Below are 14236 nucleotides of genomic sequence, written 5' to 3' on the forward strand. Positions count from 1 at the left end.
ACGGCGAGAAAAGATGACCATCGGGCTTGCCTCCGATTCAATGTATGACTGGTGGTGAAATAAATTAGATTTTTGTGGTTGGTCAGCACCTGGATGCGATGTTGGGCCCCAGCCAAATAGGGTCGCCATTCGGTGAAGGCAGATATGTAGTCGGCGAGAAAAGATGACCATCTGGCTTGCCTCCGATTCAATGTACGACTGGTGGTGAAATAAATTAGATTTTTGTGGTCAGTTTGCACCTGGATGCGATGTTGGGCCCCAACCAAATAGGGTCGCCATTCGGTGAAGGCAGTTATGATTGCTGCTAGCTCCTTGTCGTAGATTGGATAATTGATTTCTGGGGCGGTAAACTTCTGAGAGTAGAAGGCAACAGGACGTAGTGTGCCCTCGTCATCTGGTTGGGACAGGATAGCTCCAATGGCAAAGTCGAAGGCATCGGTTTCGACTTGGAAGGGCCTTGTGGGGTCGGGGTGGACCAACATTAGGGTTGTGAGAAAAGCTACCTTGAGGGCATCAAAAGCACGTTGTGCCGTAGAGGTCCAAAGAAATGGAGTATCTTTTCTTGTAAGGATAATTAGAGGTTGTACTAAAGACGAAAAACCATTGATAAATCGTCGATTGAAATTTTTAAAACCAATAAATGATTGTACCTCTTTCAACAGAGTAGGGACAGGCCAATCAGTGATTGCCGCTACCTTGCGTGCATCCATTGTGATCCCAGAGGGTGAAGTCACGTAGCCTAGGAATTCGACAGAGGTCCGATCGAATTCAGATTTCTCACTTTTGGCGTAAAGTCCATGTTCCCGAAGTTTGGATAGGACCAATCGGACGTGTCGGGTGTGCTCCTCTATGTTGGAAGAAAAAACTTTAAAAATGTCGTCAAGGTAGATCACCATGAAGTGATCGAGATACTCTCGAAATATATTGTTCATCATGTGCTGAAAGACTGCAGGGGCGTTGGTGAGACCAAAAGGCATCACCTTGTACTCGAAATGTCCATAGCGTGTTCGGAAGGTCATTTTCCGCTTGTCTCCTGGCTTGATACACACCAGATTGTAGGCTCCCTGAAGGTTGATTTTGGAGAAGATACGCCCGGTTCGTGTTGGCCGGTCAGAAGAGCAAGGACAAGTGGGAAGGCGGAGTTGGATCGGATAATAGGAAGTAAATAATAGTAGAATTATTATTCGGAGGGACGGATCTGGACCGATTCGGATGTCGGTTGCATAAGCGCACCGATTGTAACCTTGCCGGATGCCTATAAAAGGATCCAATGATTTGTGAAGGGTTTGACGGAAGTAATACAATAGTAATTATTGTGTGTTTATCTGTATCTCCGTATTGTTTACCGTCTGTGCTAAATTGTAATCATCTTACGCGTGTAACCTAGCATCCAATCCTTACCACCCCTTTGGAGAAGTGTCGGATAGACACCTGTGTTGAGGCTAGTCCGGCCAGGCAGACAACACTATTTTGGCGACCACGATTCCTCCAAAGTGCAGAGGACAACCGAGGGATGGATGTCTAGACCAAACGACGACCACATCACCGAACGAGGGAGACGATACACCGAACGCGAGCAACGACGGGAAGCCCTGCAGCAAGCCGTCGACGAGATCTGGCGGGATCGGTCATTCTCCAAAACTCTTCGGAGAGTCGCAGAAGAAGCACTGCAGTTCCGGGTTCTTCAAATCCCCGACGAAGGCAGTAGCATAACAAGCCTGCAAGAGGTGGAAACGATACTACAGACGCTCGCCGGGGGCGACGGGGACTCGGAAGCATTCGCAACACTTGAGGCGGAGTCGGAAAGCGACGGAAGCGTATAAAAGCAGCCACGACACACCAAATGACCGGGAGGAAGAAGGGTCGGAAGACTCAGTAACACCGGAGCCAGAGGAAGAAATAACCCTGGAATTCGGTGACCGGCAATCGCCGAGGGAGGCTGACCGGATACCGACAACAACCGCGAAGGAACCAAAGGAGCGGATACCGACAACACCCGCGAAGGAACCGAAGGAGCGGATACCGACAACACCCACGGAGGAACCAAAGGACCGGACACCGGCAACACCCGCGGAGAAACCAAAGGTTCTCACACCAACGCCAACAGCGGACAGAGAGCGGAGGAAGCAGGAGAGTCAGTTGGACGACACGATGCCGTACCCATACCCAAAGTACCGGGATGAGGCCGACGCGGAGGCACACGTGTACGCATTCCTCCAAACATGGGAAGCCAACCATGTCTCCCAAAGACTGACGGAGCCCGAAGCCGAACGATCCAAAGTCGCCGAATTCGGCATAACCTTAGAAGGACCGACGGCCCGATGGCACGCAAAGCACTTACCGGGCAGCTTTGCCACTTTCGATGCCTTGAAGGCCAGATTCCTCAGGCTTTTTCACAGACAATTTGAGCAAAGGGAATTGGTCGGGCAGTTCTACACCACCCGGCAGGAAGAGAACGAGACTGTGCCACAATTCATCATTCGGTTTCAGACCCTGCACAGCCAACTGACAAGAGCACCACCCGAAGACGAAGCCAAAGCAGTCTTTTTGGCCGCGCTGAAAGAGCCACTTCGAACAATGTGCGGAGTCCTTGATTTCCAAACCAGCACAATGGACCAAGTTATTGATCGGGTTTTAGAAATGGACAAGACTAGCCCCTTCTTGTCGATGGGGATGTTACACCGGGCACTCCCGAAGGAGGAAGACCTGAGGTTCCGACAGGCCTTACAATGTACAACATGCCTAAATTCAGGGCACTCAATAGTAGACTGCACCCTGCGGACACAATGTATGATCTGCAACTCTCGAGCCCATACAACGGACCGATGCGAATATAACCTGTTAAATCGGCAGGCAGCACCGGTTCGACACATAGAACCGCGCAATCAGAACCCGAACGAGGATCGATTCCGGAGAGACGACCGCTACCAATGCGAACGTGGTAACAGATACGCTGATAGAAGACGCGATAACTATGACCGAGAGGAGAGACGCAGAGATAGCTACCCCCGGGACCGGTACGACCGAGACGAATCCCCGAAATACGAATGACGCAGAGAAGAGAGGCGACAAGGGAACCGAAATTTCCGACGGAATCAAAAGCGTGGATTTTTCCGAAGAGAGGAACGTCGGGAGGCAGCGAGGAATGACAACCCGGTATCGGTACCGGATAACCGAAAAACCGAAGACGACCGCCGGAGCATACCCACCCTCCAAACCGGGGACAAAGGAGAAACGAGCAACAGTCACAAGGTGTACTGTTATTACTGCCGTAAGGAAGGCCACTATAGTAACCAATGCCCAAGCAAAACCAATGACAAGCAGCCGGAAGTCAACATGGTTACAGCCGAAATAACAGAAGTACAGCAGGTCACAACCCGGTCAAAGGGAAAGACCGCCGAGTGGGAAGCCCAGGAGGCAATCAGAAAACAAGCGGCACAATGGATCAAGCAGGCCAATGAACAGAATGCGGCCAAAGTAAGAGACCAAAATATGCCAAAAGACGAAGAAATCATACAGCCAGGAGAAAACCCGACGTGGCAAGCGCTACAGGACTATCAAATCGTGTTGCCGTTAGCACGACTACTACAGTTGGTGCCACGGTTTACGGCAGACTTACAGGCATCCGTGAGCAAACCGAAGCCGACGCCAGCACCGGCATTCTTCTCCAACCCGGAGGAAGGACCAGCGGTGGTCGATACAAGTAGCCCGGCGATCACGGCAATCGTGAAAGGAAAGGAAATTGCTGGAACGATTATTGACGGAAGCTCCGGGGTAAATGTCATCAGCCGACAGACATGCAACAACCTGGGCATCCGGGAATGGGAACCATGCCCCTTCTGGTTACGCATGGCGGATACCAGCTCAGTCCGACCGACCGGGCTTATCCGGGATTTGGAAGTAACGATCGGAGGCCATGTATTCCAGATATCAGCCGTGGTGCTGCAGCTGAATGTACAAGGCGCGTACCCCCTACTGCTAGGACGACCATGGCTGCGAACGGCGCATATCAAGCAGAGCTGGCAAAAGAACATGATCACATTCCGGCGAGGGAAAACAAAGGTACGAGTAACGACGCAACCACGGGTGATCACCAGTAAGGAAGCAACTCCATTGTATGCGGAAAGCATTAACATGTTGGAGGGATTACCGGACAAGGAAGTCGAGCGGTACCTCGAGGAACACCCACGAATCGTCCCACTATTTGAGGTGGATATCACGGCGGCAGTAGAACCGTACATTACGACGCCAGATGAACCGGACCAAGCGGCGATCCGGGAACTGCGACAAGCGCAGGAATCCCTAGAGAGGGAAATGACGATATCCCAGAGGGTAAAAGCATCCCAACTAGAGGAGGTGGACCTCGGCACAACAGACAAGCCCCGACCGGTAAATGTTGCAAAGGAATTGCCGAAGGAAGAAAAGAAGGCAATGGTAGCATTATTAACAAACTTCAAGGATGTGTTCGCGTGGTCGTACGAAGACATGCGAGGGTTGGACCCCCAGCTCTATCAGCACCAAATTCACCTAAGTACGGACGCGAAACCGATCGCTCAACGCAGGTACCAGATGAATCCGAATTATGCGGCGAAGGTGAAGGAGGAAATTGATAAGCTCCTCCGGGTCGGATTTATCCGACCGGTCAAGCAGGCAACCTGGCTGAGTCTGATAGTGGTGGTCCCGAAAAAGAACGGCAAAATCCGGGTATGCGTGGACTACCGAAAACTAAATGCCGTAACAGTGACCGATGCGTTTCCACTACCATTTACGGACGGGGTGTTAGATGCGGTAGCCGGCCACGAAGTTTACAGCTTCCTGGATGGATTTAGCGGCTACAACCAAATACGAATGAACCCAGCCGACCAGGAGAAGACAGCGTTCGTGACGGAATGGGGAGTGTTCGTCGCGGTCGTGATGATGTTCGGACTAAAGACGGCTCCAGCGACCTTTCAAAGGATAATAATGGAAATTTTCGGGGAATATATCCCCGGTTTTATGCAGGTCTTCCTTGACGATTTCGCGGTCTACAGCCGGCACGGAGAGCATCTCGATCACCTCCGGCTGTGCTTGGAGAAGTGCCGCGAGTACCGATTGAGCCTGAACCCGGCCAAGTGCGTCTTTGGAGTGGCAAGCGGCAACTTACTAGGGCACGTGGTGAGTAAGGAAGGAATCGCGGTAGATCCGGATAAAGTCAAGGCAATTCTCGAGGCACTAGCACCAAATAACGCAAAGGCTTTAAGCCGGTTCCTAGGCCAAATAAGGTGGCATAGCCGGATGATACGGCACCTCGCAGACTTCGCTACACCATTACATACCGCCGTACACAGGGTACCCTTCCTATGGGCGGAGACGAAGGAGGAAGCCTACCAAGCGTTGAAGGTTATACTGTCGCAAGCTCCGATGGTGCAACCACCGGATTGGAGTAAAAGCTTTCACGTCTTCGTCGACGCGTCGGACGTAGCAATCGGCAGCGTTCTGATGCAACTCACGGAGCCGAAATGGTACCGACCGGTGTACTACGCAAGCCGGAAACTCTCAAAAGCCGAGCGGAATTACTCTACGACGGAACGCGAGGCATTGGGAATGGTGTATAGTGTCACAAAGTACAGGCACTATCTGCTCGGAAGGAAGTTTTCCTTCCATGTCGACCATTCGGCACTACTCTACCTGGTCTCGAAGGCATCCCTGACGGGAAAAATTGCACGATGGACACTGCTGTTACAGGAATTTGAATTCGACATTTTCCACCGACCCGGGGCGCAGCATGCGGTAGCAGACTACCTAAGCAGACTCGAATCCGGAGAAGCAGGGGACGGCGTCCAGGATGAGTTTCCCAACGCCGAGTTGTTCCGGATCACGACGAAACCGGCAACGGATGCAACGGTAGCCGATGAAGACACGTGGCTAATTGAGATGCATCAGTTCCTGAGCACCGGAGTTCCCCCGGAGAACATGGACCGCGATGAAAGGAAGAGGGTAGCAGTAAGAAGCAGACATTTCTGCTTGGTTGGAGACACCCTCTATCACAAGGGGGCAGATGGCATCTGGAGACGAGCAGTGCGGAGCGATGAGAAGGATTTAATCCTCAGGGAAGTCCACTGTGGAATTGTCGGCGGGCATTATGCCGGCGACGCAACCGCTCGGAAAATATGGCAGAGCGGACTGTGGTGGCCCACCACCCTAAAAGATGTCGTGAAGTATAGCAGAGAATGCGATTTGTGTCAACGACTGGGCCAACCCACAGAGCAGGCCCGGATGCCACACCACCCGGTCTTGCCTTTGGAACCGTTTCAAAAGTGGGGTTTGGACTTTGTCGGTCCCTTCAAGCCACCGGCAATGCGAACCGGAAATCGGTATGTTATAGTGGCGACCGACTATTGCACCAAATGGCAAAGGCCTTACGGGACAACACGGCCGCGTCCACGGCAAAGTTCCTGTACGAGTGCATATGGTGCCGGTATGGATGCCCGATTGAGCTTATAAGTGACCAAGGAGGACATTTTCTCGGGCAGGTAGTAGAAAGCCTGACGTGATTTTACGCGGTGGTACATAAAAAGAGTACTCCCTACTACCCTCAAGCCAATGGACTAGCAAAATCAACGAACAAAACTCTGCAGAACATCCTACGAAAAATCGTCAACGAGAACCGGACCGACTAGGATACGAAATTGCAAAGCGCGCTATGGGCGTACCGAACAACGTACAAAACCAGCATCCGGACAACCCCGTTCCGACTAGCATTCGGTTTAGAAGCGGTCATGCCGGTAGAGTTCCAGATCCCCAGCTTACGGATTCAGGTAAAGGAGCGCTTAAGTGAGAACGAGTCCGAACGAATCCGGCTGGCGACATTGTTGGAATTAGAAGAAAATCAAATAGCCAGCTTACTACAACTCGAACTGGAGCAAAGGAGGAGAAAAGCTTTCGTGGACCGACACCGGCGTGGCAACGAAAAGGAGTTCGAAGTCGGGAAACCGGTGCTACTATTCCAGACACGGATGGGGAACATGCCAGGAAAGTTGCAGTTTCGGTGGACCGGACCGTTCTGGATCACCAAGGAGTACAATGGGTCGTATCAGCTCGGCACGTTGTCTGGAGATGTCATCGGCAAGTGGGCAAATGGGTTTCGGCTAAAGCCGTATAAGGGAAATATGCCAGCCAACCCGTTCAAGCAAAACCCGGAAATCCGGCAAGATGAGGAACCGACACCGACAGACACTGCTGAAGATATTCGGACCGAGGAAGAACCGACACCAATACTGACAAAGACTATCCCGGAAAACCGACAGAAGGATCCGGTATCCACACGAACTGACCCGAACAAATCGGGGGGGACTAGCAAATGACGTGGTCCAAACAAAGAGAAAAAAAAAAGAAGAAGACGTGGGCAAAATCGACGCGAATCATAGTAATGATGGGGATATCACAAGAGGTGGGAGCGCCACCATGCAACGAAGAGGCGCCATGCATTAAAGAAGGACGTGCGCGTACTTGCTATTTAAAGCATGGAACGTGGGCACTCACATGCGGCAAACAAGAAAGGACATACTAATTATGGCGGGAGAGGAACATGCGCGGGAAACGAAAAAGGGCGACTCGAGGCAAAAGCCACTATATAAGACACAGGCCTGCGAAGGACTCACTTTTTACGAATTTTCCTATATACAGGCGGAGAAGCACAGAAGAGCGATCCGACGCACAGCGCACACACAGCCCGATCCCGAACAACAGACAACAGAAGAAGAATTTGAAACAATGGTACTGTCGGAGGAGGCATGCCAATGGATGAGGGAGAACGGGTTAAAAGGATTGATGCGGATCGTCGACGCTCCACCACACGCAGAACCAGAGCAGGCGGCAGCATCGATCGATTTATCAGAAATCACGGAAGGAGCGGTGTAGGCGCTCACGGGGATAAAAGCAGGAGGACTTCAAACAATCGAAAACCCTTCAAGTGAAATCTTGTTCGAATATTTCGGTGAGTACTCTATCAGCAGCAAGGCGTACCGAACACAGGGCGGAGAGAACCTGCTGTTCGAAGAAGTGGCCCGCGCCATGATGGAATACGGATTCGTGAATCCTCGTCCCTCGGCCATAGCCAGGTACCGGGCAACGTTCTTAATAGCAGCATACGAAGGATTACAAGTAGGCTGGCTCCATTTCATAACCGAAGGATTGAAGGAGGCCATCAAGAATCTTGTGGAAGGAAAAAAAGCCATGGGCCGGGATAGCACAATGGCTAACGGTGTTAGTCCCATCGGTGCTCCCCATCACACAAAAGAAAAGAGGTCGGCAGGAGACGACGTCGAAAAAGGTCACAAAGCACCGACAGATCTTGGAGAAACACACCCCCGGATGGACCCAGCAAGAAGCAGAACAGCGAGGGGAAGGACCATCCCGACAGCAACAGGAACCGGCAACAAAGGCAAAACCGGCAGGAAAAGGCAAAGGGAAATCGGCCGAGGAGGAACCGGTAGCACGCAAACCAATCAATATAACGCTGCGACGGCCGGAACCGGAACCAGAGGTCTTTATACAAAAGGTCCGTCTGGTAGCCGCACCGAAGGAGGAAGCTGAAACAGAGGACTCATCCGAACCACTGGTAAGACTCCCAGCAAGACAGGGTCGGGAGAGACGGGCGAAAGGACCGGCTCCACCAGTTAACAAAACTCAGCAGAGGGCGCAAGGACCACCTCCAGTAGCCGAGGCGGAAGCAGTACCGGAACCCGTACCGAGGGAAGCAGCACCGACACCGGTTGTGCCGGACTTCAGAGAACCGGTCATCCCAGAGAAGAAGAATGAACAAGCGCCGGAGCCAGAGAAAAGGCCGGAAAAACAACCTGAGTTAAGTGAGCAAGGCCACCCCGACACAAGAAGAACAAAGCCACAATGGCTGAGATGGCTTTCGGAGCAGTTATCGGGAGTAGCGGACCAGTTAGAGAAAGAAGAAACGTGTAGGCAACAACTGACGCATATAACAACTCAGGAGTTGGTCGCGCTCCAAACACAGATCGAGGAAATGCAAGGGGAGCTGTTGCAGGCAAGGGAAGGAATTCAACAAGCACAAGTTGTCACCGAGCCGGTCGGGACAACAAGGAAGCAACCAGAACCAGAACCAGAACCGGTAGCCTTGCAAACCGGCCCTGAGACCGAAAAAATAATAGAAACCTTACGAGAGGAGTTAAAAGCTCAGGAGGCATTAAGGGAAAGAGAAAGGGAGCAGCGGAAAGCGGTGGAGGACGACAGACGAAAAATGGAAGAAGGCCTCCGGAAAGGTCGAGCCACTAATGACCGACTGCAAGAAGAAAAAGAGAAGCTGCAAAAAGAGAAGGACCGACTCCGTCGACATGCCGAGCAGGAGATAGAACGACTGCAGGAAGAACTCCGACAACAGAAGGACCGGGACGATCGGTTAAGAGCTCAGGCAAACCGACGCCTGAAGCAGAAGACGGAGGACTTCGACCGTCTCTACCGAGATCACAAGCAGGCCGAGTCGGACAACAAGAAACGGGCAGCAGACTACAACCGGCAAATAGAGAAGTTGAAAGAACAGCTCAAAGAGACCCGATTAGACCTGGCTAAGGCAATAGATGAGGTCAGTGCCAACAAGGAAGCATTGTCGGCGGAAATAGCCCAAGCGACGGAGAGAAGGAAGGAATTAGAGGCGCTAAGGCGGGAAAAGCTGGATCTGACCAAGATCAGGAATGAAAAAAAGGAAAATTTGACCTTCACGATCAGCAAACTGCAAAGTACCTATGAAAAGCAGAAAGCGGATTACGAGGCCCAGGCTCAGATAATGGCCGACATTATAAAACGGGCAAGGAAGGAAAAGCAAGAAGCTTATGCGCATGCTAAGGCGGGGGTTGACCGGATCAAGCTCATCATGTCAGGTTGGAGTACCCGAGCTCAGGCAAGCATCAACGAAAGTACGGAAAAGTTATGGAAGGAGTGGTCACAACAGGCAGCCGAGCTGCAGACACTCCGAGCGGATGTCGAGAATCGGAGGAAGACCGGTGACAAGTTCTACAAGATGGATGAAGAAAGTACCGTCGCCATTCGGGAAGAATTGTCGGAGGATTTCTACGCTTTAGCGGAAGAACATCTCAAAGAAATCCGAGGGTTGGTAGAGAGGTTGGATGACGGGCAGCTCGCAACTCAGTTGGAGTTGGAGAGATACGAGCAGGACCGGTTACGACAGGAAGCTAAGGGAAGAACGACGCCAATCACTATAAGTGAGGGAGAGCGACCGGCTGAAGTTGAACCAACCAACACCGAACAACCCCGACGAGGAATACCCGAAGAAGAACTTCCGTTCGAAGGAGAAGAAGAAGAGCAGGAGCAGACCGATGCCGGAGAAGAAGAAGAGCTGAGACCGGAAGACACCAGAGCAGAGGAAGAAGGCGTACCGAGCCAACCAGTCGAGACCGGAGAAAGCGACACTGGTAACAGAACAGAGCCTGGAACAGAGGGAGAACAGGAAGAACCCGGACGAAGCGGTGAGGAAGCACCGGCACCACAGAATCAAGCAGAGCCGGAGCAGCAAATTTTTACGGAACAGCCCACCCAACTGGAGGTCGGAGACCAGGCAGGCAAGGAACAGGAACAGGAGGAAGAAGCACCACTTGAAACCATCGAGCAGAGTGTGCTCGATATTTTGGAGGAAGAATGAGGCCGGGAGTGGATTCGAAGTGCAAGGCACTTTCCCACGGGCGTGCCATGTGTTGGCCGGTCAGAAGAGCAAGGACAAGTGGGAAGGCGGAGTCGGATCGGATAATAGGAAGTAAATAATAGTAGAATTATTATTCGGAGGGACGGATCCGGACCGATTCGGATGTCGGTTGCATAAGCGCACCGATTGTAACCTTGCCGGATGCCTATAAAAGGATCCGATGATTTGTAAAGGGTTTGACGGAAGTAATACAATAGTAATTATTGCGTGTTTATCTGTATCTTCGTATTGTTTACTGTCTGTGCTTAATTGTAATCATCTTACGCGTGTAACCTAGCATCCAATCCTTACCACCCCTTTGGAGAAGTGTCGGATAGACACCTGTGTTGAGGCTAGTCCGGCCAAGCAGACAACAGTTCGAAGTCGATTAAGAAGTGTTGGAATTAAAGGCAAGGGGTAACGATTACATACCGTAATTTTGTTGAGAGCCCGATAATCCACACATAGGCATAATGAGTCGTCCTTCTTCTTGACAAATAAGATTGGGGCTCCAACTAGTGATTTGGAAGGTTGAATGAAGCCCTTGGCAAGGTTTTCATCCAAATATGTGCGAAGGGCCTCAAGTTTGGGTTCAGATATCCCATAGATGGGCCCAAATTAGCTCAGTTGGTTACGAAAACCCTAGAATTGCTATCTTGGAAGTTTGTCAAGGAATTTATCAAGACATGTGATGTATGTGCTCGGTCCAAAACACCTCACCATCGGCCATATGGTCTTCTCCACCCGCTCCCCATTCCACGTCGACCATGGATCTCTCTATCCATGGACTTTATCACCGACCTCCCTCTGGTTGGTGGACATGACACGATGCTAGTCATTGTTGATCGGTTTTCGAAGATGGCTCACTTTGTTCCATGTTCCAAAACCATTTCCAGGGTAGAGACAACTGATCTTTTTCTTAAAAATGTTGTTCGATTACATGGCTTACCCGAGGATATCACTTCTAATCGAGGTTCTCAAATTCATTTCCCACTTTTGGCGATGACTTCTACAAACATTCGGGACTTCTGTCAACTTGTCCTCAACATACCATCCTCAAACTGATGGACAAACGGAGCGAGTCAACCAAATCCTCGAACAATACCTTCGGTGTACCGTGAGCTACCAATAGGAGGATTGGGTGAACTTCCTTGCAATGGCAGAATTTGCTTACAATAATAGTATCCATGCTTCGACTAAGGTTTCCCCCTTCTTTGCAAACTATGGATTTCACCCTCGTTTCAGCATTTCCATACCTGCATCTTCAGTCAATCCTTCAGTAGATACGCGTGCCCGCGCTTTACACGATGTCCATCGTGACCTCTCCTTGGAGCTCTGTGTTGCTGGTGACCAATATAAAGATCAAGCGGACCGACATCGCTTAGCTGCACCGACGTTTGCATTGGGGACATGGTTTGGCTGTTACGTCGTCACATTGCCACCACACATCCTTATGCAAAATTGGACTACAAAAGACTAGGCCTCTTTCGTATCATCGAGCGGATCAACCCAGTCGCCTTCTGGTTAGCACTTCCTCCAACATTCAGGATTCACGATGTTTTTCACGTTTCCCTCCTCAAACTCTACCATCCTTCTCAAATTCCAAGGTGACACCCTCCTCCACCGCCACCTGTGGAATTGTCGACGGGCGAAGAATATGATGTTGACCAAATCCTCGACTCTCGATATCATCGTCGATAGCTCCAATATTTGGTCTTATGGAAAGGTTACCCCATTTCGGACACCACATGGGAACTAGTTACACATCTACAAAATTCTCCGGAGGCCATTGGCGATTTTCATCAATGATACCCACATAAGCCAGCCGCGAGTCCTGGGAGGTGGCCTTAGACGGAAGATAATGTCATAGACACGATGGAATGTAGGGGGTTGAACCCATGACCTCTTGGTCTTATTGGGCAACCTTACCAATTGAGCTACATTCCATCTATACATTATTGTATTGTATAAGTTTCAACTTATTACATTGTAAGTTAATCACTAGAACTTTCAAGAACTTCTAGTGAATGCATAGACATGCACTCTCTAGATGTTTCCTAGCTTACATGCATACCACCACATTCTTGTATAAATACTTCGGTGCACCTTGATTACAATCAAGGTGAACAACACCAATTATGGAAGCATAATTTAGTTCTCTCTCTTTTGTCTACCCTCTCTCTCTCTTGTTCCCTTGTCTATGCTCCTCTCTATCTATATATCTATCTTTCCACCCTTATATAATGATGGGAGACTTAGCACATAATAATCCATGCTTTTTCTTCTAATAATAGCGTTCATGCATGGCCTTACTTTAGTTGCATGACGTCTACTTTTAGTTGCATGCGTCCACACATGACCTTACTTTAGTTGCATGCGTCCACACATGACCTTTACTTTAGTTGCATGCAACCGTACAGTTCGACCTGTGCATGATTTGTACGGGTCGTTCTGCCCAATCCGCGCGACCGGTGTGTCGGTGACTGAGCCGTACCGGACGTTCTGAACCGTCTTCCAAAATCGTTTCAAGCAGTTCATCCGCATCCATCCATCTAAGCAATTTGACGTCATCCATCCATCCGAACAGTTTGGCCAAATCACTAGGACCGTTCTGTGCTCCAAACACATAGATATGAAGTAACAAGTTATGGGTCTACTTAGATACTGTTGGATCTAATGTTGTCCTATCTGTGTGGGATATCTCACAGTTTTGTTTTCCTCATCTTTCCAACTTCATACTCACATAACTTGATACATAATTGTTCGTTTCATATGTAGTAAAATGCGTTCGTAAGCTCTTGAGGATGTCCATCTTTCCATACCAAGCCATTAAGCTAATACAAAATAATTATTTTGGTATTTTTCATATCGTGTGTGAAGAACCACACAACAACGTTGTCGTGCCTTTCGGCTCTGGATCGTTGCGTGAGTCGGGCAGAAACCACTGAGGTTTTGGACTAGGAGAAAAGAAAATTCTAAGGCAATGAAGAATATGAAATATGTTGTAAGGAAGAAAGATATGAAAAACTTGTGAATCCCACGAGTATAGTGTATTAGTGAGTACTCAGATTAAGAGAGAAAAATAGTTAGCAAATTCGTGAATCCCACGATTATATTATATTAATCCACCCTTGTAAAATAAGCAACAACCCCTATACATCTTTCTCTCTTCCTTATATAGTGTTGGAGGAGTCTAAGTTTATCACATGCAGGCATCTTGCTTTTCCTAACTTTAGTTTTCATGCACACTGCACGTGCATGATTAGCTTTCTATCCCATCAGTTCTTTTAACTCGAGTGTGTATGCATGAATAACTTTTTGTACCATGCATATCTAGAATATTTACATGGGATAAAGTTTAGTATAACTTTAAAATTCATAATATGCTAGTATAGTGATAAAGCTTAACATTATTAACATGAAGGTGCAAGGTTCGAAATTTGCCCTATGCATGTAATATATATATATATATTTTATACTTTCTTCTATTTACAAATATGTCTCTTCATCTGGTGAGAGATTCTCACCGGC

The sequence above is a fragment of the Azolla caroliniana genome, unplaced genomic scaffold (genome assembly GCF_043228905.1).
Source record: "Azolla caroliniana isolate FFs.n. ecotype wild unplaced genomic scaffold, voAzoCaro1.0.p SCAF_4, whole genome shotgun sequence".
NCBI classification, from domain to species: Eukaryota; Viridiplantae; Streptophyta; class Polypodiopsida; order Salviniales; family Salviniaceae; genus Azolla; species Azolla caroliniana.